This window comes from Onychomys torridus, chromosome 7, assembly GCF_903995425.1.
Source record: "Onychomys torridus chromosome 7, mOncTor1.1, whole genome shotgun sequence".
Taxonomy (NCBI): domain Eukaryota; kingdom Metazoa; phylum Chordata; class Mammalia; order Rodentia; family Cricetidae; genus Onychomys; species Onychomys torridus.
This window is the reverse complement of record NC_050449.1, coordinates 41,675,504-41,700,568: the sequence shown is the minus strand read 5'-3', so window position 1 is coordinate 41,700,568 and position 25,065 is coordinate 41,675,504.

The window sequence follows — 25,065 nt, the reverse complement described above, 5'->3', positions numbered from 1 at the left end:
GGAGCAAGTATCTGGAATGGGACAAGACATTGATGTTGACAGTGTGGAGAAAGCCATGCTTTGAAGAGTTGTTGGCAAGAACATCCACAGCTCCTGAGGTGTAGTGGTTCGAATGGGGATGTCCCTAGTCTCGGGCATTTGAGTACTCGATCCTCAGTTGATGGCACTGTTTGGGGAGATCTAAGGTGTGGCCTTGCTGGAGGCAGTGGTCACTGGGGGAAGGCCTTGAGAATTTAAAGACCTGAGCCACTCTCAGCTCCATCTCCTCTCTCTGCTTGTGATTCAAGATGTGAGCTCTCAGCTTGCTGCACCCACTACCATGCCTGCCACCTGTTGCCACACTGTCCCTACCCTCATGGACTCTAACTCTCTGGAATGATAAGCCTAAACAAATTCTTTCTTCCATAAATTGTCTTGGTCATGGTGTCTTATCACAGTGCCAGAAAAGTAACTAAAACACCAAGGCTGATAAAAAGTATCCTAAATATGCAAGTTCCAGCAGGGCTGGGCACGTACCTCAATTCATAGTATGCTTGCTGAGCATATGCAAGGTCTTGGGTTCAGTTACTAGCAACATATAAACCCAGGTGTAGTGGCATATATTCTCCTTTGCTACACAGTAAGTTAGAGGCTAGCCTGGGTATATGAGACCCTATCTTTAAAAATTCAGTTCCATATCTAGGAGCTTATTTTAGATCTCCCGAATGATAGGACACCAGATAAATGTGTCATAATGAAAACATAACTTATAACATTATACAACAACTAAAAGAATGTGACTAATCTTTATGAACTAATATAAAGCAATATTAAAAATCAGTTGACAAAAACCAACCAAAGAAACAAACAATAACTATGAGTTTAGTTCTTCAGCACCTGCATAAAATGCCAAACAGCAGTGCTGGGGAGGTGGAGATAGGAGCTGCTTGCTGGCCTGCCACTCTGGCTTAATCAGTGAGACTCGGTCCTTTCCAAAATATGATGGAAAGCCGACACCTGACATTGACCTCTGATCTCCACACACACATATATACACAATCACATATATCCCCCCGACACACATGCACTCCAATGTACATGTACATCTACACATACTCCCACACAAACACTCTAATATGGAGATACTGGGCTTATTAGAATAAATTTGTGAGGTAGGAATTTTCATATATAAAATTGCCATTTTTTTGTACATCAAATGGCCATAGAGATTAAACAAGATAATACCATACTTAGGTAGGGAAACTAAGTAGGGACACAGAAATATCAGGTGGATATTTTCAGCATGTACATATATGTCTTCCCCTTTGCATTTTTACTCAGGTACAATTGCCAAGACACGAGGAAAGATGATTTATTACATCAAGATTTAGAGGACCAATCTAAACAGCAAGCTATAGTGGTTTGGGTAAATAAATTATGAATTTTCAAAATAGACTATCATGAAGCCATCAGAAATGAAGTTATGGAAGGATGCTTATACACATGGTGAGTAGTTTATGCCATGTGGATAATTTAAAACATAATCTAGAAAATGGAAAAACATAAAATGATGTATAACCAAATAAGGTAATATACTTAGAAAAGGACATGAAGTATCTGAAAAGATATTCTTGTCACAAATATTTCCTGAGTCCTTGTACGTGAGTTCTTCAGGAAGTTAGGTGCAGCAATGTGTACAAAATATCATGGTTCTCGTACTTATATAGAGTATATAGCCAAGCAGGAGAGATGCCACATGAAGAAAGGGAACACATTAAATGAGAAAGAATGGCAAAAGTTAGTTGGAGGAAGCACCCCCGAAGAAGCTGATAAGACCCAAAGATGCTGAGGAATGGGTCATCCAGAGAGGGATGAGGATCTGCAGATGTTGCTGTGGGTGGGATCTGTCATGGAAAGGAAGGAAACCCACTTAACATAGAGCAAGAGATGGGGAAAGAATGGAAAAGACAGGGAAAGGAGGTCAGACATTGAGTACACAGGACTTTAGGGCTACTGTAAGGACCTAAGATTTTGTCCTCGATGCAGTATTTTTGAGAGTTCAGCCATCACTGTCTGTGTCTCCTCGAAGCTAACATGTTTTTCTTCTCACTACTTTTAAGATTTCCACCATCTGTGGTTTCTTAAAGTTCATTATGCCACATCCACGAGTGGATATCTTTCTTCTTATTTTGTTTGGATTGAAAGGACTGTTGAATCTGTCTTTAAACATTTCTGGAAAATTCTCAGCCACTGTCACTTCATATATTGTCTTGGCCTCATTCTCCTATCTATGTAGATCTTGAATTTAACAAAGACCAGATCTGATTTCTGCGCTTTCAATCCCTATTATACCTCCATCACTTGTAGCACATTCCAGATACCAAGTAAGCTTCTGGTTCACTAACTCTGTCTGCTGTTAAAAACCATCAGCTCAGCCATGATCACACTAGTTTTTACTTCTAGAAATCTCATTTAGTTCTATCTCAAATATTTTAGGTTGTTTCTTTGTAAGCTCCCATGAATATATTTTAAAATCTTTTTTACCTTTGAGTAAACTCATGCATTCCACAGTGCTTCTGTTAACTTTTATGGAGTTGGTGGGTCTACTTTTGCTGGCTGTTGTGTAGAATGAATTCTCACTGCTAATTTTCACTTAGTAGCTGGGTATTTTCAACTGTGCTTTACTCACTGCCCTTGAACACTCTTCTGAGACATCTCTGAAACCTAGAGGCATTTTCTAAAAAGACAAGTTGGGTTTTTAGAGTTGCCCATGTGTACTTCCAGTGTTTGGCCACAGCAAACCAAACCCACAGCAATCGATGACATTTCAGTTCATAAGAATTTACCTCATACATTAATTAGATGACCATTTTGTGCTTACAGTTTTGAGGGCAGAGATGATTTTCTGTTGCCCTGATCTTCATAGGGCTAAGGACATGTTTTAAACTCCCAAGAGAAGGCAATCCAACACCTGCCCTTTGACATACATGCCCCCCACCCCCTGCTCCCCAGCTTTCCATGGGCGATGGCTATCTTATCACACATCCCATCTTGGGGATTTGATTCATGTCTCCATTGCCTCATGAGTCTGTGATTGGTTTGACCATTTCAGGAAATGCTTAAGGGGTCAAAGTCACTATTTAACTATCTGGATTCTTCACTTCCCTTACCTTTTGATTTGGCGGTTCTCTATCACATAATTGGTAATTCAGTGTTTTTAAATGAAAACTTTAAAAATACTATTCATTTTCAGTTGTTGTTAGCACAAGGTTTTCCAAAGAACTGAGCTGGCCTTAGCTTGAGAAGAAGGCAATTCTGAAGAAAGTTGGGACCCAATAAGGCATAAGGCAAAAAGAGTTGAGACGATCCAGTTTCTTTCTCTCTCTCTCTCTCTCTCTCTCTCTCTCCAAGGTTTTGCTACATAGTTTTGGCTGTCCTGCATCATACTAGGTAGACCAGGCTAGCCTTGAACTTGTGATGACCATCTGGCCTCTGTTTTCTGAGTGCAAAGATTACAGGCATAGACCAGCACAGCTGGTGGTTTTTCTTTTTCTTTTTTTTAAGAGTTAGTCTACAATATGAATAATGGGGTGGATGAGGCAAGAGAGAAGTCAGCAATTGTGATGAATGACTGTCGAGTTATCTGGATGAGAAGGTGGCTGGGCTACAGTGTGACAGAGAAAGAAGACAGACATAGACAAGTGGAGCTGTGTTTTCTAGATCAGATAAAAGGAATCGAGATAATTGTATGCTGGAGGAGAAGGAGGGGGCGTCATCCAGAGTGACCCCTACTTTCTGTCTTATAGATGCATATGGATGATGTTGCCATGGGGATAAGTGCCAGATATATGGTAGATAGTGCTGGTTTGGTCCAGGATGGTTTGTATGTTTCCTATGTCTGTGTGTTTTTGTATGTATCTGTGTATCTGTGTGTGCGTGAATGTGTGCATGTGTGTGCAAAGTTTAGAGCTCAGTAATAATTTTTTAATGCTTGAGAATTATCTAAGATACCCAAGTATAACCATTAATAATGGTTTGGTTAGGTGGTGAGATTAAGATAAACTTCTTTCTCATGTTTTCACTACTAGGCATGTATTTTATCTTTAAATTTTTAGGTTTTATTGTATGCATATAGATGTATGTGTGCGTGTGCGCGCGCATGTGTGTGTGTGTGTGTGTGTGTATTTCTCCTGCATATATGTGTGTATCACCTGTGTGCCTGGTGCCCATAGAGACCAGAAGAGGGTGTCAGACCCCCTGGGACTAGAGTTAAAAATAATTGTGAGCTAACATGAATGCTGGGAATGGAAGTGAGTAGAAATATAGTCAGTGCTCTTAACTGCTGAGCCATCTCTCTAGCCCCAATATATTTTCTTTTTATAGAAAAAAAGTTATTTAAAAATAAAGATAGGCTGGCCAGATGGCTCAGTGAGTCAAGGTGCTTCCCATACAGATCTGACCCCAAGAACCCACATAAAGGTAGAAGTTGTCCTCTGACCTCCACAACATGGATACTGTGACACAAGCGCCCACATGGACACATCACACACACACACACACACACACACACACACACACACACACACACACACAACCACTCCACAACAACAATAGTAAATTAGAAATAATAATACTTTGTACATCATACAAATTAGAAGTTCCTTAACACTAGGACTATCACTCCATGGTGGAGTTCTTTCCCAGCTTTTGTGAGGCTCTGGCTCTGATCCTTAGCACAGCTAAACGTATACATTTTGGGAAGTAGAAGGTCATGGCGTCCACATCAAGCTTCCCATTTTTGTTTTGTGTATATTATTGGCTGTGACCATAGCAACCCTTATAAAGGAAAACATTTCATTGGGGTTGGCTCACAGGTTCAGAGGTTTAGTCCATTATCACCATGGCTGGGAGCATGGCATAGCCATGTGGTGCTGGCGAAGTAGCTGAAGTCCTACATCTTGCAGGCAATAGGAAATTGGCTGAGACACTGAGCAGTATCCTGAGCATAGGGAACCTCCATAGTGTTACACTTCATCCGACAAGGCCACACCTCCCAACAGTGCCACTCCCCACAAGATTATGGGGGCCAATTACACTCAGACTACCACATTGTTGGTCAGCTGCCTGCAATTGTGGGCAAATGGCTTGCAGGATACACTTATGAAGTAAAAGAGTCCTAGATAGTTCCTCTTTTCAGACAACCAAAGCCTAAGATCAAGTAAACATCCCCATTGTTCAGCCTCTGTGAACTGCAGGCATAACTGTTATAGTTTTGATCTAGAACATTCCTTAAAAGTGAATGTGCAGAGCCGGGGTGGTGGCACAAGCCTGTAACATGAATCTTAAAAGGTCTTATTAAATAAAAAAACAAATCTGGAGCTAGATATTGGGGTGAATTCTGAAAGATCAGAGAAGCAGAACAAGCCACAGCCAACCTCACCTCAACAACTCCTCATCCGATCCTGTTTCCACGAATCCTCAGTCGGAAAGCTTCTGAGTCTTCACCCAAATAGATCTCAGCTGAACTGCTGCTAAAAGCCTAAAAGTTTCAAAGCCTGTAGTTCCTGGTCCTCAGGCGTTATATATCTGCTTCCTGCCATCACTTCCTGGGATTAAAGGTGTTTTTTTTTTTGTTTTTGTTTTTGTTTTTTTTTCCAAGCAAGACATGAGATCTCAAGTGCTGGGATTAAAGGTGTGTGCCACCATGCCTGACTTTGAACTCATCGAGATCCGGATGGATCTCTGCCTCCATAATGCTAGGGTCAAAAGTGTGTGCTACCACTGCCTAACCTCTATTGTTTAATATAGTGGCTATTCTGTTCTCTGACCCCCCAGACAAGTTTATTGGGGTGCACAATATATCAACCACACACGCCTTTAATCTCAGCCCTTGGTAGGTAGAGACAGGCAGATCTCTGTGAGTTTGAGGCCAGCCTGGGCTACAGAGTGAGTTCTAGGACAGGTGCCAAAACTACACAGAGAAACCCTGTCTTGAAAAACAAAAAACAAAACAAAACAAAAAAGTTAATGTACAGAAGACTTCGTCCTCAGGGGCAGTACTGGGGGTATGGGTGTGGTGGGAACCTTCTAAGGCTGAGTGTGAGTCTAGTGGGTAGAAGTAGGTCATCCAAGATTATGTCTTCTAAAGAAACAGAGACTTTAGTCTGTCTCCCCCACCTCTCCCTCTCCCTCTCCCTCTCCGTCTCTCTCTCTCTCTCTCTCTCTCTCTCTCTCTCTCTCTCTATCTCTCTCTCTCTATCTGCCCCCCTCCTCTTTCTTTACCTTCTTCCTCTTTCCCCTTCTTCCTCTTCTTCTCCCAGCTCCTCTTCTCTGACCTCTCCTCCTCACCACCCTCCTCTCCTCCAGGATGTAAGCATCACCGTCTTTATACCCATTCTTCACCACAATGCTAGGCCTCAGCCCAGAGTCCAGTGACTATGGACAACTGAAACCATGAACTAAAACAAGGCCTCCTCCTAAGTTGTTCGGGTTGGGTTTTTATGCCGGTGGTGGACAGCTAGTGTAGCAACCTGTCATGGTTGGAAGCATGCATAGAAGCAAACAGTTGTATTCTGATTCAGAACACAGAGGAAAAGAAAAATGCACAGGGTTCTGTTTGCTCCTTTTGTAATACTCAGGAGAGCTCAAGTGGTCACACGAGGTCTGCCTCACACCCCTAGGCGCCTAACAACCTCTATGAGGTCCCACTTTGCAGTGGTGCCAACCCCAAGGTGTATATGTTTTTATATACGGGCCTGAGTGGGTACCCCCATGCAAGCCACAGCACTCAGAGAAGTTGGTGGGCAAGCTGATCAGAGTGGGGAAACCTAATGTCTCAGTCAGGCTGCAGTGGTACCAACCATGATGTATTTGTTTGCCTCCAGGCTTTGTGACAGCGCAGATGGTCTGAAGACCTCCCCCTGCTCAGGACCCCCAGACACAGCACGGGCCTGCCTTCCCCCATAATGAGCCTCCTCTCTCTCCCACAAGAACGAACTGTAATGATGATATTTCACTCAGAAAAGTCTGGAAGAGAATAGAGGTTGGTTTCCTCTTGTTTTATTGTCTTAACTGCGGCATAAGTCTAAACCTTCTTAGAAATCCCTGCGTGTAAAGCCTGAGATAGAGCCTCCTCTTTGGAGTCACTGGGCCCCTCTCTTGTTAATTATGTACACACTAGTGTGATTCTCAGGGCCAGACCATGGGAAGGCCACATAGCATAGACAACTATTTAAAAGTCAAATTCACCCAGTCTCTCAATGGGGTAGTAAGCAAGACGTACAACACAGATCAGAAAATGACAAACACGTCCCGGGGTCCATAACTCTCTCCACCTCTTCTCCCCTCTGGAGTTTTTTCCTTCCAGCTGCAACCTCAGTGGGTACAGACAGAGACTTCTCAGAGTTCCTGCAGAGAGGTGCCTGGTACCCATCCTGCGCCAATGTTCCTCCCTTTGGCAGCTTCTCAGAGGGCCTTGCCAACACCACAGGCTATCTGGGGAGAACACCCAGCTGGCCACCCCGAGGAACACCACCACAGAGAGGCGAAGCCAGGCCCAGCCAAGCCAAGGCCAGCTGTTGCAATGGCGCTTCGGGGAGCAGAGGCCGCCTTGAGCTCCGTGTCGGCAAGGCACGGAACAGCATCTGCAGCCCACAAAAAAAAAAAAAAAAAAAAAAAAAAAAAAAAAAAATAGCCAATGCACAATGCAGACATGTGTGCTACTGCTTTCTGACTCCATTGTCCTCCCAGGATAAGGAAAATAGATGGCCGCGGCGACATGCTTTCTGCCTACAGCCACATCCTCACATCCTCCTACCCACGGCTATTTCCCCGCAGTCAGCAACAGCCACTTGAGAGGTAACACCCCTGTATGCCACAGAGGAGTCTGAGCATGGCAGCAGTGGTAATGCGCTTGGTTTTCAGGGAATTGGTTTTCAAGTCAAATTCTCTACATTCTGAGACCTCCCTAACAAATGGCACTGGAGACCAGGACGAGGCTGAGGAAGAAGGAGCAGAGATGCTGGTGCCCAGGAGCCCCGGTACTACCCCCGTCTTGACCTAGGAGTGGGTACCAAGACCCCATCTGCAGCTATTGGACACTCCCCCAGGAGCAGCTATCCAATGATCCCACAGCTCAGCTGGAAGCAGCAGGGGAAATGTCAAATACTTCATTAAAAGCAGCAAGAGACTCCATTGTAAGCCCACGGCTCTTGCCCATCAAAGATCAGTCGCAGGGATCCAAATCAGCTCTGGTTTCAATCAGAGACAAGATACTTGAGAGGGGCTTTTCACTCTGTGTCCTTTCTGTGTGCGGCAGGAAGCCCTGCTCTGGTTTCTCCTGTTTCTATCTTATTTTTATACCTTATCAAGCCCTTCAGGAACGGCTGCTGGTAACACACACATGCGCGCACGCACGCGCACACACACACACACACACACACACACACACATACACACACACCACACACACACCACACACCCTGCTGAGGCAGGGGGAAGCAGTCAAGCTCTTCAAAAGCTAGGCACAGACTTGAGTTTTCAGGTTTACTAAATTCCAGGAAATGTGGTCTCTCTTCCTGAGAAAGGTTAGTGTTTGGAAACAACTTTAATCTGGCCAAAAAAGACAGGGAGGAGTGACAGGGAGGAAGGGAGAGAGAGAGAGAGAGACAGAGAGACAAAGACAGAGAGAGAGAGGGGGGAGGGAAAGAGGGAGGAAAGAGAGAGACAGAGAGAGGGGGAGTGAGGGAGGGAGGGAAGGAGGGAGAGACAGAGAGGAAGGAAGGAGAGAGAGAGAGAGAGAGAGAGAGAGAGGAGAGTTAGCTGAGGGAAGTGATGGAGAGGGGGGATTGTTAATTTCAATTGATTTTCTGATAAGGTTTCATATCCTGAAGTGTGCTTCAAATCTGAGAAGTGACATCTGCCGAGATCGCCCGTCAGTGTCTGAATTCTCCTGAATGTAATTAGATCTGAGACAAGATAGAAGACTCAGTACGGTGGCCCTTAGGGAGGAAATGGTCTTTGAAAAGAATTATGTTAATCAGACTAGCCTTCTTCTTGCATCTGCTCTGCTGTTATTCTGGGTAAAATTAATAGGTCTAAGGAAGGAGCCGATCATAATGACAATCTGGTCTTCACAGCAGGAGGTTTCATAAAGGAGCTGAACTGTGCCTTGTTGAGAACACTTAAAGTAATTAGTTACAGGGCTACTCACTTTCTTTCCTTTTTAATAATAATAATGGTTATTAATGTTTACAAATTAAAGAGTCTTGCTCCAGATGAAAGGAGTTGGTGAAATGGAGACTCTGGTGCAGGAGCCCCATACCTTCTGCCTCCTGCGGAGGGGCTCAGCATGCCAACAACCCTCTTTGTCCGCAGGATCACACTGCCTCTCCTTTTCCCAGGGAACCCAGAGCTTGCAAAGAGGGACAGGAGCCAGTGGGGTTTAAGGCCGAGGTAGAGATTCCAAGCCTTTGTATGCCTGCTACCTGGCATGAAGTAGCTGTTCAGTAAGTATTGGTATTTGCTGGTTAGACTGTGGAGAGAGCAAGAAAGGAATAGTTGATTTTTTTTAAAGGAGGTAAGGGGTTTGGAGGGGTGAAGCCATGGTTAAGAGCACTTGCTGCTCTTCCAGAGGACCCTAGCTCAGATCCCAGCACCCATATCAGAAAGCTTATTACTGCCTATAACTCCAGATCCAAGGGAGCCAGTGCCCTCGCCTGGCATCTCTGGGTACCACACACATGTGGTAGACACACACACACATGTGGTAGACACACACACACATGTGGTAGACACACACACACATGTCACACACACACACACACACACAAATAAATAGACAGATAGTAACTCTGTTCTGTATAAAGGAAGTGAGACTTAAAAGAAAGAGAATAAGGAAGAAAGATTCAAAGGAATATGGGGTGGGGAAGAAGGGCAGGAAGACAGGAAAGCTTTCTCACGACCTCACTGAAGGATGTAACTTCAAAGCAGGTACAGGCATTGTGTTACTAATTTGTGTTCCAGTCTCTTACCCATCAGTCTATAAACCGGGGGTGGGCATGCTACAGCCAGCAGCTAAACTCTATCCACCATCTGTTTGCATGAAGAAAGTTTTGTTGGCTGATATACTCATGTCGTCTGTAACTGCTTTTCCACCGCTCTGTGTTTGAGTAGCTGTGGCACTCCAAGCCTAGAAATGTAGCAGGTGGCCTGTCACAGAGAAAGCTTGCTAACATCTGCTGCCATCTCCCAAGATGAGTGTGTGCTAAGATCCTTGAGTAGAGACTCAGAACATCTCAGAAAAGGTAGTATAAAGACTGTAAGAGCCACAGGATGGGGAGAAGGGCTGGAAACTAGGGTCTTCTCTACATGGCAGGAATGTTGCCTCGAAGAAGTTCCTACTGTTCTGGCTGCCTGAAGAAGACCATAACACTCATATTCATCAAAGGGTTCACAAGGTATCTTAGTTAAGGTTTCAATTGCTGTGAAGAGACACCATGACCACAGCAACTTTTGTAAAGGAAAACTTGATTGAGTGGCTTACAGTTTAAGAGGTTCAGGTCATTATTATCATGGCAAGAAACAGAGTGGCATGCAGGCAGCCATGGTGCTGGAGAAGGTGCTGGAGAAGGTTCTGTACCAGAAAGTGAGCTGTCTACTACAATGAAGGTAGCTTGAGCAAAGAAGCCCTCAAAGCCCACCCCCACTGTGACTTACTTCCTCCTACAAGGTCATACCTACTCCAACAAAGCCACACCTCCTAATAGTGCCACTCCCTTTGGGGACCATTTTCTTTCAAACAACCAAATTCCACTCCCTGGCCCCCAAAGGCTTGTATCATAATGCAAAAATGCATTCAGTCCAACTTCAAAAGTCCCCATAGTCTATAATGGTCTCAAACTTGTTACAAAGTTCAAATCCAAAGTCTCTTCTAAGACTCAAGTCAATCTCTTAACTGTGATTGCTCTGTAAAATCAAAAAGCAAATCATATACTTCCAATATTTAATGGCACACAATATACATTACCATTCCAAAATGTAGGGCAGGAAGCATAGTGAGGAAATACCAAAGCAAGACCAAAAACCAGCTAGGCAAACTCCAAACTCTGCATCACCATGCCTGATGTCAAAATGCTCTTCAGATCTCCAACTCCTTTCAGCTTTGTTAACTGCAACATACTTATTTCTCTTGGGCTTGTTCCACTCCCTGTTAGCAGCTCTCCTTGGAAGGTATCGCATGGCTCTGGCATCTCCAACATCCTGGGGTCTCCAAGGAAATCCAGGCTTCACCGTCACAGCTTCACACAATGGCCTTGCTACTAGGCCCCCATTCAGGGACACCCATGACACATGCCTGGCCTCAGCAGCTTTCATTTGTGGTGGAATTTTCCATAGCCCCATTCTTCTATCCTTGACTCTTAAGCCAGAACCATGTGGTTGAAACCGGCAAGTTCTGCTGCTTATTGGGGCTGGAACATGGCCCCCTTGTTTAATTACATCTTCCTTTGCTTTCTGTTTTCCATAGTTTCCTTCACTGTCTAAGTTTGGCTGTTCTGGAACTTACCCTGGAGACCAGGCTGGCCTCAAACTCAGAGATCCTCCAGACGCTGCCTTCCCAGTGCTGGGATTAAAGGTGTGCATCACCACACCACCAACTAAGCTTTTCTTTAGTTCCTTTTTACAAGTTGGAAACTTAGTTGGGTGAGCTCTGACCTGAGGTTACCATTCCCTTTATCCCAATTCTTAATCTATTTATCTCCTTGAACATAGGATTTATCTCCATTCTACTTCCTGGTGCTTCTTTTCTCCTCAAATCATACATTTTGTATTTTCACTTGCTCAGCTTGCTCCTTTTCATTATAAATCTTCATAAGAGTGACTGTGAATAACTATACAATAGAGTCAATACTAGACTGTTTTGAGATTTCCTCTGCCAATAAAATTAATCCAAACTCTTCACTTTAGTCTTAGTCAGACTTTTTGAACAAAGGTAAAAAGCAGCCACATTCTTCACCAAAATATCACAAGAACAATCTTTAGGTAATATGCTAAAGTTCTTCTACTCTGAAACCTCTTGAGCCAGGCCCTTACAATTCAAGTCTTCCATGCTCCTACTAAGTATGGCTCCTTAAGCAATGCTTAAAGCATTCTACTGCTTTCCTAACCCTAAGTACCAAAGTCCAAATTCTTCTAAACAAAAACATGGTCAGGCTTATCACAGCAATATCTCAGTCCCTGGTACCAACTCCTGTCTCACTTAGGGTTTCAATTACTGTGAAGAGATACCATGATCACAGCAACTTTTATAAAGGAAAACATTTAATTTGGGTGGCTTATAGTTTTCAGGGGTTTAGTCCATTAATCATCATGGCAGAAAACATGGTAGCATACAGGGCAGCACGGTGCTGGAGAAGAAGCTGAGAGTTCTACATCTTGATCCACAGGCAACAGGAAGTGAACTGTCTACTACCTGAGCATAGCTTGAGCAAAGGAGACCTCAAAGCTCACTCCCACAGTGACTCACTTCCTCCTACAAGGGCACACCTATTCCAACAAAGCCAATTCTCCTAATAGTGCCACTTCCTTTGGGGGGAATTTTCTTTCAAACCACCACACAAGGCCTCACCCCTTAGCTGAGGAAGCTACTGGTGGTTGTTGATGGCTATTGGGGGAGGAAGAATCATATTTTAGGGGGAGGTGGCTACTGGTGATTTTCCCATGATCCTACTCTCATACATATGGAATACATAAAGGCAGCATTAACTGGACTCACTGGGTTTTACACACACACACACACACACACACACACACACACACACACGGATGGGGAGAAAGTTTAGAAGGAAATGTAGTGGGGAGTTGGCGAGGAGTTGAGGGTAGATATGATCAAGATCCATCTTAAATGGGTATGAAATTTTCAACAATAAATGAAAAAGGTCCTTGAGTAGAACTAATGTTCTAGAACAGAGCTCCCCATCTGCACAATGTTCCAAGTCCTTTTGTCAAGAAAAGTAGATGTTGGGGGATAAGTGTCAGGGCAGGGCAGGAGGGCTGATGAGATAATGTTGCACTTCTATCTGCTTAACTTGGAATTAAGTACTGAGAGAACAGAGGGAACGTGTGTATTTGCCTCATGTCCACAGGGATGGGGTGGGCCACAAGGGGAAGGTTGAGCCTACTTGTTTTCTGACAACTCAGTATGATACAAGATCTGAATTAGATCCAAGCGCTTCCTTCCACTGCCTATCATCTTACCCATCGCTTAACTCAGGCCCAGTCTTCTCACTTGTAGACTGTGCTTAGAAATATCCCTTTATAGTCTTGAAGTGTTAGGCGAGCAAAGCATATCAAAGTTTTTTGCCCACCATACAGACTTAATCAAACAGTCCACAGTCATCACAATAGTCATTATATAATAATGCATTGGACCTTAGTAAGCTCGCATGTACGTGTTGTGGAAATGCAAGAGTTAGTGATCTCAATAGCAAGTTACCTGCCTTAAAGCCATTTTTGGTGAAGTTGGGTGCGTCAAGGCAACCAAGCTTGGAATCTATATGCCTAATAAATGTCCATAAAGCACAAGAATTCATTCTTTTGCTTACAGGTCTGATGGTCAGCTAGGACTCTGTTGATCTAGGATAGACTTGTTTGAGTTGGGCTGCAGGTTGCAGGTCTGGCCCAAAGAGGAAGTGTCTCTTCATGTTTCTTAGATGAGCCGTTTCCCAAAGTAGGTGCTTTTCATGGTGATAGTCAGGCATATCCAGCATGTACATGCAGCACAACTGTAAATAGCCCATTTGTCACAGCAATGAACAAGAAAGCATTCTTCTTTTACCTCAAGACCAAGACAAATCAAACAGCCACATGGCCAAATTTAACACTGTGGATTCGGAAGCATATTCCAGCACGGGGGTCAGTTGATGACAGTATTTGTTGAAAAATGATCTGCTATTGATCAAAGCATTAGCTGAGCAGTGTCTAGCATAGACCCAAGATCTAGTTGCTTAAATATGTCACCATTTTGATGCATGCTAATGGACAGACATGGGGGCAGGGCTATAGATCCTCTTGCCAACCTGATACCAAGTTACCCTTGAACTCATATTTGCTTTTTTCCTATCTGTGAACTACATACTCAAGCAAAGAAAACTGCAGCATTTCTCCCATAACTCAAATGCATTGATCAATTTTATAGAAAGGTCTCAACTACTTAAGAGGAAACCAGGGCCTTTGGGAGAAATACGGGTCTAATAACGACAGAGTAAGATTGAAGGTGGTGATAACGAGGAGGCAAAAGGAGTCCAGGACCAAAGTCAGATTTCAGCAAGAGCTGAGGTCACCTTAAATAAGAATGACAGCCATGGGCAGGGGGTCCAATTAATTAATTACACCTTAATTGAAAAAAGCTGCCTCTGTTCTTGTATTGTCCTTACTGTCCTCTAGAACTACAGGGATGCTGTGGCATCTGGGAAAGGGAAGGGACAGAGCCGCTTTCTCTGTCTCCCTCTCTATTCCTTCTGATCCACAAGAGGTAAGAAAAAGGTTACCATGGGATCAACAACTTCATAAATATGCAGAAGAAAGACAAATCAACCTGAAATCCCAAAAAAAAATTAAAATATAAATAGACTTGTTTGTTTCAAGGATTTGCAATGAATGCTTGACTCAGTCTGAAGATTAATCAGTGATGGGTAATTATACTCACACATGCGCACACACTTATTCATACACACAAAGATAACCTGGTCCCCTCTAAAAAGCACAAATGCAAAAGCAGAGTGAGTTTTCTGGTTCAAACGGAGGTGAAGTCATCTGAAGCTCCTCACTGGACTTGGGAGTTCTTCTCACACCTGCTGCTGAGTCTCTAGCCCAGAATGGCCCCAGTGATGCCATTGCAGTCTAGGAGCAACTTCCTCCTCTCCTTCTTCTGCTTCCTTAACCCCATTCTCCCCCCCCCTTCTTTATTTTGTCTCTCTTGAATTCTCCATGAAATCCTGTTTTTTCTTACCAAAAGAGATGAGTGAATCTTTTGTCCACAGACATCCATGTCCTTTCCTTCCCATGTATAAAGTTCTGCCGTAAGCAACAAGCTGAGGACACTCAGTTCTGACCCCAGGGCCTCAGCCTAGAATAAAAACTGGGTGTAGTGGCTCACCCTTGTAAACCCTATGCTTAGGAAGCAGAGGCCAGAGGATTGCTATGAGTCTGGGGCCCCGCCTGAACTGCATAAAGAGTTCAAGGCCAGCCTGAGACGCACAACACAACAAAACAACAACAGAGAATGGGTTTCCTCACCTGGAGATAGTTTTGATTTTCCAGGAACATTTGATAGAGTCTGGAGACATTGTTGATTGCCTTGGATTAGGCGGATGCTACCAGCGTTTATTATGCATAGGCCAAGGGGACTATTAACTACAACACACAAGAAAGCCCCCAAACACAGAACTATATGTTCATAATGAGGTTGGTTGAGAAATCCTAAAAGAAAAACTTGGCCCAGGAGGAAAACCAAAATATAAATACATTAATGGGTGAGTCCCTTCCAGCCCACAATTAAGGGTCCTGTCTATACTATGGGACTTGGGCTGAGACAAATCACATATCTTACTTCTCTCTCAACTCTGGCTCCTCCAACTCAGTCGTCTCTTAGCTTTGCTGTCACGTTTGAGTCATAGAAAGGAAACATATGCTCCCTAATGTGCCATTCCTGAAGGCATCTTGGTGTTTGATCACCCATTTAACTTATCCATCTATCCACCTAGCAGTCTTTATTTGAAATAACTAGTTAATCAACCAAAAATGGGAAACAAATCCACTCTCAGCATTATAAACCACAAAAGACCACAGACTGAATATTCCATGATAGCGGTTTTGCTTAATGATCATGGGCAGTGTGCCAGCTTCCTTCTGCCACTAATCTCTTTAGTTCACCATCTGTTAAATGGGTATTGCCACTCACTGTATTCTTCCTCAAGGTGGACACTCAGGAAATACTCGAAGTGGACACTCAAAAAAGACTTCAAGGTGGACACTCAGGCCTACTGTTGGAGGAAAGAGATTGGGGAATGGAGGCCAGGGTGACTGCACCTTGACAGAGCCCCTGCCGGTTTTTGTAGTCTTATACAGGTTTCTCACTTGTATAATGAGGATGGTCATGACACTTTACTAAAAGTCACCAGAGTCACTGATTAAGGGATGCAGGCAAGGTACTTAGAACAGTGACTGGCAAGAGGTCAAATTATATTATCCATCACCCCAAATAACCATCATGATGGCCAAGTGGCCACTAGCTTGGGGGTCACGAAACATCGGATTAAGTGCCTGAGGTTTGCTTGGAGAGCAACAGTAAGAACCTGTGTCCTCCAGCAATGGGACCTCTAAGGAACTCTGTTCACCACTGTTAAGGCTTTCAACCTCAGCATTATTGACATCCACGGCCAGGCCATCTTTTGTGGTTGGATGGGGATGTCATTAGCATTATAGAATGCACAGCATGCTGTCCCAGGCCTCTATTCCATAGATGCAAGTGCCCTCCCCACTCCAAATATCTTTAGACACTGCCACGTGTCCTCTGGGATACAATTTAAAAATTAATGTTTTCAATAATAACAATAAAAATTCACTGACAGTTATAGTAATCATATGTAAGGAGTTAACTTCTGACCATCTGCAACTTTCCTTTCAGCTGAATACAAGGGCAACTTGCATGTTGAATAGAAACAAAGATGTTTTGGAAATAACCTCATTCTGCAAATTCCAGAGTGTTTCTCACATTACCGTGCAGCCACCATCTAAGGCAGTGTGCCTCCAGTCCACACAGTTACCATGAGGTCTACGCACTGCAAATGCTGAAGAAAAGACATTCCTTCTCAAGAAGCAACAACTGGGAATCTCTTGATTAACGCATATATCCCACCCAATTATGATGTTAATATAAACACGACTTTGGAAAGATAACAATATAAATATAGATTAATCAGCAATCACATATCCCTATCAGACTTTCAGTCAACAGGTCTTGACTTGAGGCCTCATCACAATTACTACTGAGACGGCTGCAAGCCAGCTGAGCATGGTCTCCCAGCCTCTATTCCCCCTTCTAGAAAACATGGATAGTGATGGAAGCTAATGTAAGAGAATTCTTAAGTAAATGAGAAGACATTAGTACAGAGTGAGGCACAAATGAAGTATCCAATAAATATTAGCTGCTGTTGTTAATGAAAAGAGAAAACTGAGTAAAAGAGAATGTTAAAACAAAACTAAACATGGGCTGGAGAGATGGCTCATTAGTTATGAACACTCAGTATGGGTCCCAGCACCTGCGTGGTGGCTCATGTTCATAACTCCAGTATCAAGGGATCTGGTCCCTTCTTCTGGCCTCTTCAAGTACCAGGTATTAAGTATAAGCACACACACACACACACACACACACACACACACACACACACACACACACACACACACCCCTCTAGCATTGACAGAAGTGGAGCCCCTCCAGGAGAGTGCCGGAAACAGAGAGTAAACTAGAGTTGGACAAATGCGAACCGTAAATCAGCACAGGGGTTGTGCTTTTATCTAAAAGCTCAGGTTGGGTCAGGGTTCCAGCTGCTGCATGACAAGCCACCCTCGACTTAGTGTTATAGAATGCAATGTTTTATTTGAACAGGTTCTGTGAGGCTGGAGTTTGAGCAGGGCCACTGGGCATGCGCATGGTGTGTCACGCCTCGGTCTTTAGTGAAAGACTCTGCTGTTGCAGTGAAGTGACTGAAAACTCTGTCTGCAGGCTGGCATCAACAGGCTGCAGAACGACATGTCTGCTGGTCAGTTCAATCCAAGCACTGCCCCTAGCCTTTCTATGTGGTTTGCGTTCCTCACAGCATGCTACCTGGGATTCGGGAGCGGGTGTCCCCCAAATAAGCCTTTTGAGAGAAGCAGGTAGATGCTGCTGACCTTTCCTGACCTTGAATTCATTGCTTTTTTTTTTTTTTTTTGGTCACTTCTTGATAGCAGTGCCACAAAGTCACCTTGTATTGAAGAGTGGCATGTGATGTGAGCTATAAAAAAAATAAAAAATAAAAACCCTCATTTGCTCATCTTTGGAAAACAGAATCTAGAAAAGTAAAAGTGAATAGTATTCCATGAGACTGAATAAGTCAACCCAGAGCCAAGCCAACTCCTGAGAAGGGGGACTCCCAACTAGGACACAGTCTCAACTCTGCATCAGCAGTATGTCTCACCCTGTTCTCTCTCTATGTGACTTTTCCACAGAGAATTTTCATACCTCCACGCCTTGTACTCTGAATATTAGGATGGATGTGGTATCGTAGGTTGCTTGTATTGACAGGCCAAGTCTAGAAATCGCCATAGAAAGCCTGATGCAAACATAATGATTCTTAAGCTCTTCCGTGCAGATGCAAATGGGGGAAGACAGATGGTTCCACTAAGAGCATTAAATCTCAGAGCCCAGTTATTACGTTTAGGAAACATATTCATTTAGCAAAATCTTGAGATGACAGAACTATAGCCATGGATCCAGGAGATATCCTGGGTCTATCACCACATTCTTCTACAACCTAGAGCACTGCCAAGCCAACTCTACATTGGGTACGAGTCAAGGGTGACGGTGGGTAGCCCTGTGCACTCATCTCTCTGCTTGGTTTTGTCATTTGCATGACTCAGATGCTAGTCCATGTAAAATCCCCAAACTGAAGGTACCATCAGAGGCTGTTCTGAGAGACTGTGGAACAAGAAAGAACCCCGGATAGACCTGTGGGAGGAAAGGTTCCAGGGCTGTAAATAGCGGGAATGTAGTACCCCCATGGTACGCTCATCTCTTTCATCCTTCGATGGAAGCAAGCAGAAGTGATCATCCGCAAATCCAGTAAGGTCCTGTCAAAATACAACTGACTTCAAAAAATAACATTCCATCAGAGAGCCATCCCTACTGAGAAGGACCTGGGCACAGCAGTTACTGTCTATAATACCCATTTGGCAATTAACATACATTGTCTCATACCTTGTTTTTTATCTTGTGTGTATTTGAATACTGATGAATTGGCCTCACGTGCACAGGGAGACTCTACAGCAGGTATGATGGTCTCTCTGAAGTTTTGCATACTTCAGATGTACAACTCAGTGTCCTGACTTCCTAGTCGCTTAGTCTTTTATTTTTCTGGACTGTCACTCATAAGTACAATGCCAAGCTTCTACCGTTCTCTCTCTTACACCTCGCATACATTCCATGTCCACTCTCCCAATATAAATGAGACTGATTTCTCAAGACCAAACCCAATACCATGTTCATCCAGGTACTCTCCAGACTTCTCTGAAAGTATACACCTCAGGCTCATCTTCTTTCCAGAAACTCCTGTCACACTTCCCATTTCTCTCCCCTACCCTTTCATTAGGGTCTGTCATCTCTTTTTCGTTAACACTGTACATCTGTGCTGAGCTTTCGACTTGGCTCTGAGCTTCTGCAATAGCAGAGACCAGTTTTGGTTGTTTCCTCCATGGTCACCATACAAAACAAGCTCAGCTGCTAGGGGCTTCTGGTGGCCACGCCATGCCTTTCCTCGTGTCCACTCCCCTTTTGACGTAGAAGAGACTTAGGGAAGGTGTGGCTGTCTAAAGCTTCATTCAGAAGCATGGACTGGGGTGAACTAGCTGCCAGACTGAATCTGAGCCTTTCAGGAGGCAGGCACATGGTGACCTCTGCACAGACACCAGCCCACGTGTGCCCTGGAAAGAGTCACGAAAGTGTGCGAGGGCAGTGACAGGCTGCTTCCTTTAATGAGCACGCTCAAAACATCTGGCATTCTAAAGAGCTTTCCAAGAGCCCTGGCTAGCAGATAAGAGCTATGATGGCCCCCTTGTTTATTCTGTAAGGAGACAGAGAAGTTTGGAACCAGTAATGATTTGCTCAAAAGCTCGAAGAACAAACCACCCAAGCCTCCGCCTCTGCTGTCACTGGCACCCTACATCTCTCTCCTGAGCTCACCTCCACTAGTGAGGGTGGATGAGCAGTCCTGGACAGAAGCTGTTCCTATAAACTGACTGGTTATGAGCAGGGGTTGGAAGGCTGCAGTTTCTGGGCCAAACTGTGATTGATCTTGGGCAATCTTTATTTTACTGAATAGCCATTCCTCACCCCTATCCGTGTTGGAACTACCATCCTGCCAAACAAATAAAGACTTTTGGACTGTTTTAACATGACAAAATAATTTCCCACCAATCAAAGATCTAAGAGTGTTGTCTGATCACATCCAAGGCCTATAGCAGGGCTCTCCATATGGCCTACCTGATGTCGCCACCAATGTATTTGAAAAGAGTCTTGCTCTGTCACTATAAAAAGTTCAGTGCTGCCTCATCGGAACATGGTATCTGGGGAGACCTGTCAGTGTCCCTCGACACTGGTCACTCGTATTTGGCTCCAGAATAAGCCATGTCTTTTATTCCTTTGAGGAGAGAGATGTTTTGTCAACACTAGTAACCCCCAAATGAGGCACCGAGTGCAAACTTTGAAGGGTCTGAAACTCCAGTGCCCAGTTGAAGTACTGAGAACAGAAAACGATGCTAACCCAAACCAAAGGGGGGCTCAGGTGGAGCAGACCCCTTGCTGGTAGACTTGGCTCCAAGTCTTCTCTTGTCTTTCTCGCAAAGGGCCTTGGTGAGCATTCTTCACGTAGGGTAGGGGTTGCCAATTTTCTTCCATAAAGGGCCAGCGGTGAAATATTTAGGTTTTCCAGGCTATTTGATTTCTGTTAGAATTGTCCATCTCTGTCATTAAAGCATAAAAGAAGTCATATTTCAAGTAAGCATGGCTGTTCCAATAAAAACTTTTATTTATAAAAAGAGACGGAAGGCTGGATTTGGCTTGTGACCCCTGATCCCGGGCAATCTGTTTCTTAGCCTTGCTCCGTCCCTGTGGCTGCACTCTGGCTTCCATAACCAACCCATTTCAATTGCTTCTCCCCTTCCCACTCCATCTCTAGTCTACACATTTATTTTAAGTCTTTGGATTTTCCCCAGGAAAATTTCATAGATTGCTCCAACCTGTACAACTCCAGAGTGTTTTCTGTAGCCCTGTGGTACTTACAGCGAGCACCTGAGAGTTTAAAATCTAATTGTTTCTGAGCAGGAGATTGAGTGAAGACAGCATATCTTATGTGGACATATATTTCCCACCCTTCTCATATTAGGGCTTGACACACAGTATGCCCAACCAATGCTGGCTAGTCGATTAATTGACAAGTAGCCACAGCAGGGTCTGTTGGTTCCTTATTCTTGTGCTAGGCTAATTAATGGCCCTTCCACAGGATGTGGGATGCAAACATTTTGGGGGAAGGGGCATTATTCACTCAAGAACTTGACAGAGCTGTTGAAAAGAAGAATTTCCTCATATCCAGGAGAGACACTGTGCCAATGTGATTAAGTGAAGGATCGAGAGATGAGATGATCCCGGATTACGTGGGGTGGCCACCCTGAACTCCCAGGGTGTCCTTGCAGAAGTGAAGCATGAGAAGCCAGGGTGACATAGAAGACAAGCAGAGATGAAAAGAGTTGTGAAGATCCTCAGCTACCGGCTTTGAAGATGGCAGAGAGGTGTATCTAGGAAGCTCGCCAATGGAAACAGGACACAAACTCCCCCTCTGAGCTCGTGTCAGAACCAGACCTACTGACTCCTAGGTAGAAGCCAAATTAAAGTCACTTCAGAGTTCCAGCGTCTGGAACCTCATGGGAATAACACATGTCCGCTGCTTTTAGCCATTGCCTTTGTGGTAATATATCACAGAAACAATAGGAAATTAATGCCTGCTGCAAGAGGAACATACTACATGATTAAAAACATCAAGAGACAGTTGTGAGCCAGAGTTGGTCAGACTCTTCTAACGCCATGAACACATACATAAGCGAAGCAAATGAAGGCTGGAGGTACGGCTCAGTGGGTGAAGGTGCTTGACTCCAGCCTGCCAATTGCCGTCAATCCCTGGGGTCCACATGATGCAAAGAGAGAAGCAGTTCTCGCCAGTTGTCTTCAGAGTGTCATATACACATGCACACCATATGAAAATGTAAAGAATTTTTAAAAGGAAAAGTAGAACGAGTGAAGGAAGGAGAGCCCTGACACACTCAGAGGTCATGGCCCATCAAGGAGGAGAGGGTGTGGTGGAACTAGACAGAGCACATCATGGCGCACTCTCCGGGCTTCCTCCGTTCCCTCCTTTGGTTCCATCCTGGCTCCCCATGGATGGCAGTACTCAAGATGAGTCTTCCTGCCTTGCTTAATTCTTTCCCGATGTACCCTTAAAACACACCCATTTTACCATTCACCCAGGCACTTCTCAATCCAGCTGACAGTAAAGATGGACAATCACAGCACCTGGACCTGGATGCCACACCAGACAGCATTTATCCTCCACTCGGGAGGAAAGCCAAAGTAAGTTATTTGAAAAGACCATGGAAGAAGGTCTTTGTGGGAAGGAACTTCCTAGCAACATTCTGTACACAGGCCACTCTTCAAGGACTAGACAAAGAAGCATTGGCTGGGGAGATCTGGCTTTCAGGTCCAACTCAGCAACCTGCTATATGACTTTGGATCAGTCACTTAACCTCTTTGATAATAGAGCCCTGTGACCCCAAAGGTTATAGGAGATCTGCCCCACTTAATTGGCCCCAGTGGGGGATATTTAGCCCCCCTGTTCATTTGGATATAACAAGGCTTGTACCATAAACTTGTAACAAAGCTAGCCAGTGAAAAACCCAACTGGTAACTCTATCATCCAGATTTCTCAGGTATTTGGGACACTAGCGAGTCCTCCATCTGCGAAGGAAAAGCAGCAATCACTCCTTGGTGACTTATCTAGCCAAAGATGCTACTGGGTACAGGGTCCAACAACAGGCATGTATTTTCAGAAGTGTTTCTGGGGGCAGGTTAGGGGGTATTGGTTACATGCCTAGATTAATCATGGAAATCTTGTTTGCACACCCAGACTTTTTTTTTTTTTAAGATTTATTTATTATTATGTATACTGTGTTCTGTCTGCATGTGTCCTTGAAGGCCAGAAGAGGGCACCAGATCTCATTACAGGTAGTTGTGAGCCACCATGTGGTTGCCGCTAATTGAACTCAGGACCTCTGGGAAAGCAGTCAGCACTCTTAACCGCTGAGCCACCTCTCCAGCCCCACCCAAACTATTATTACAGCCATATTAACAGTAATGGTAACAATGATGGCAGTTCTATATTTTTAATTATTTATTCATTTCTTCATTCATTCATTTTGAGACAGGCTCTAGTATAGCTCAGGCTATCCTGCAGTTTACTAGGTAGCCAGAAGATGATCTTAAGCCCCTGACCTTCCTGTCCCCACCTCCCAAGTTCTGGGATTACAGGTGTGTGTCACTATGCCCAGCGTGATGACAGTTTTGTAAAACTAATATAATTTATCTTTTCCAGTGCCAGAGAAGTCTTAACCACCAGGACCAAGTGTATTACCTTAATTTTGCAGGCTCTGCTGGGCTGGCTCCTTAAGGAATTTCCTGCCAACCCTGGCCACTGTCTTCTATCCCACCCATTCCCTTTTCCTCAGAACAGCAATCAGCCATGGCTGCTACACCCTTCTTTCTCTCTACCTCCAACTCTTCAGGTTCATCTATCTACGGTTTCTCTTCTATTAGAAAACAGAACGTTTCGCTACCCACCCACAGCTAGTCATTCTCCAAGGCTTCACCGGGTTTATGCCATCCTCTCTCCCTACTTTTCCCTGCACTTCAACAGCCACCCTGCCTTGCCTCTTCCTCCCGATAGCCTACCAACACTCAAGTTTCTCACATGCTAAGACGTCAAAGCAAATAAAATTTCTTTTTGGAACCCTGCTACGTCCTTGAACTACCTACTGGGCTGTTGCTTCCCAACCCCTGCAAACGCTGTCACTGTCACCCTTCCCCTCATCACCACTCATCTGCCTTCTGACTCTAGTTAAATAATGAGCTCAAGGTACTGTCTGCCGCACTGTTCTCAATTCACAGCTTCAAAGGCTCCTTCCTCCCCTTCGGAGACCCCTCTGCTCCCACCATCCACCACTCCTCACTACTATGGCTCTCCCTGGCTTGCACGTTTAGTGTCCATTTTGCAGACTTCTGTGTTTGCCATTCCATTTCCTCAGCCTTCGCCTTTCCTCCTGTCTCTCACCAGAGATTACTGGGTCCCATGGTCGGCCTTCTACTGGCCGCTTCAGCACCACCCATGCTCCGCTGACCCCCTTTCTGATCACTGTTTCAAACTCTAGTCCTGCTTTCGCAAATGCATTGTAGACATTGCCCCGTGGACATTCCAACGGTGCACTGAAGTAAGTCTAGATCTGAACTCATGTTGACCTCTATGAAAACAAAACAAAACAAAACAAACAACGATGGTTAAGAAAATGGCTTTTCATGCTTTTCTAGGCTCCAGTTCCAGGCTGCACTCCCCTCTGGTTTAGCTGTGTGATCCTTGGACATGCATGTTTGAGTCTCTATCACCTCATCTACAGTAGAGGAAAATAAAATTACCTGCTTTGACGCATTTTTGAGCAGGTTTCCAGAGGAATGCACTGAAGTCACATTGTTATTGCCTGGGGCACAGTTTTAGTTCAATAAATATTAGTTGTTATTACACCTAACTTAAATTTTCCTGAAAATGACAAATCCGTTCTCTATCGATCAAGTTCAGCTTGTCATCGTGACTCCTTCCTACTGTCCACTACAGTCATCCCTCAGTTACATGGACCCTTAGGCCTAGAACCCCTATGGACATAAGGATTCAAGGATGATCCCAGCCCTAGTGGTGCATGCCTTTAACCCTAGCACTTGCGAGACAGAGGCAGGTGGATCTCTGTGAGTTCGAGGCCAGCCTGGTCTAAAGAGTGAGTTCCAGGACAGGCTCCAAAACAACACAGAGAAAAACCTATCTCGGGAAAAAAAAAAAAAAAAGAAAAGAAAAGAAAGAAAGAATTCAGGGAAGTGATAGGGAATTGGCATAAGTGATCTCTAGATGATGTATTAAATACCCAAGACAATATAAATGTTATGTAAATGGTTGTTATATGGGA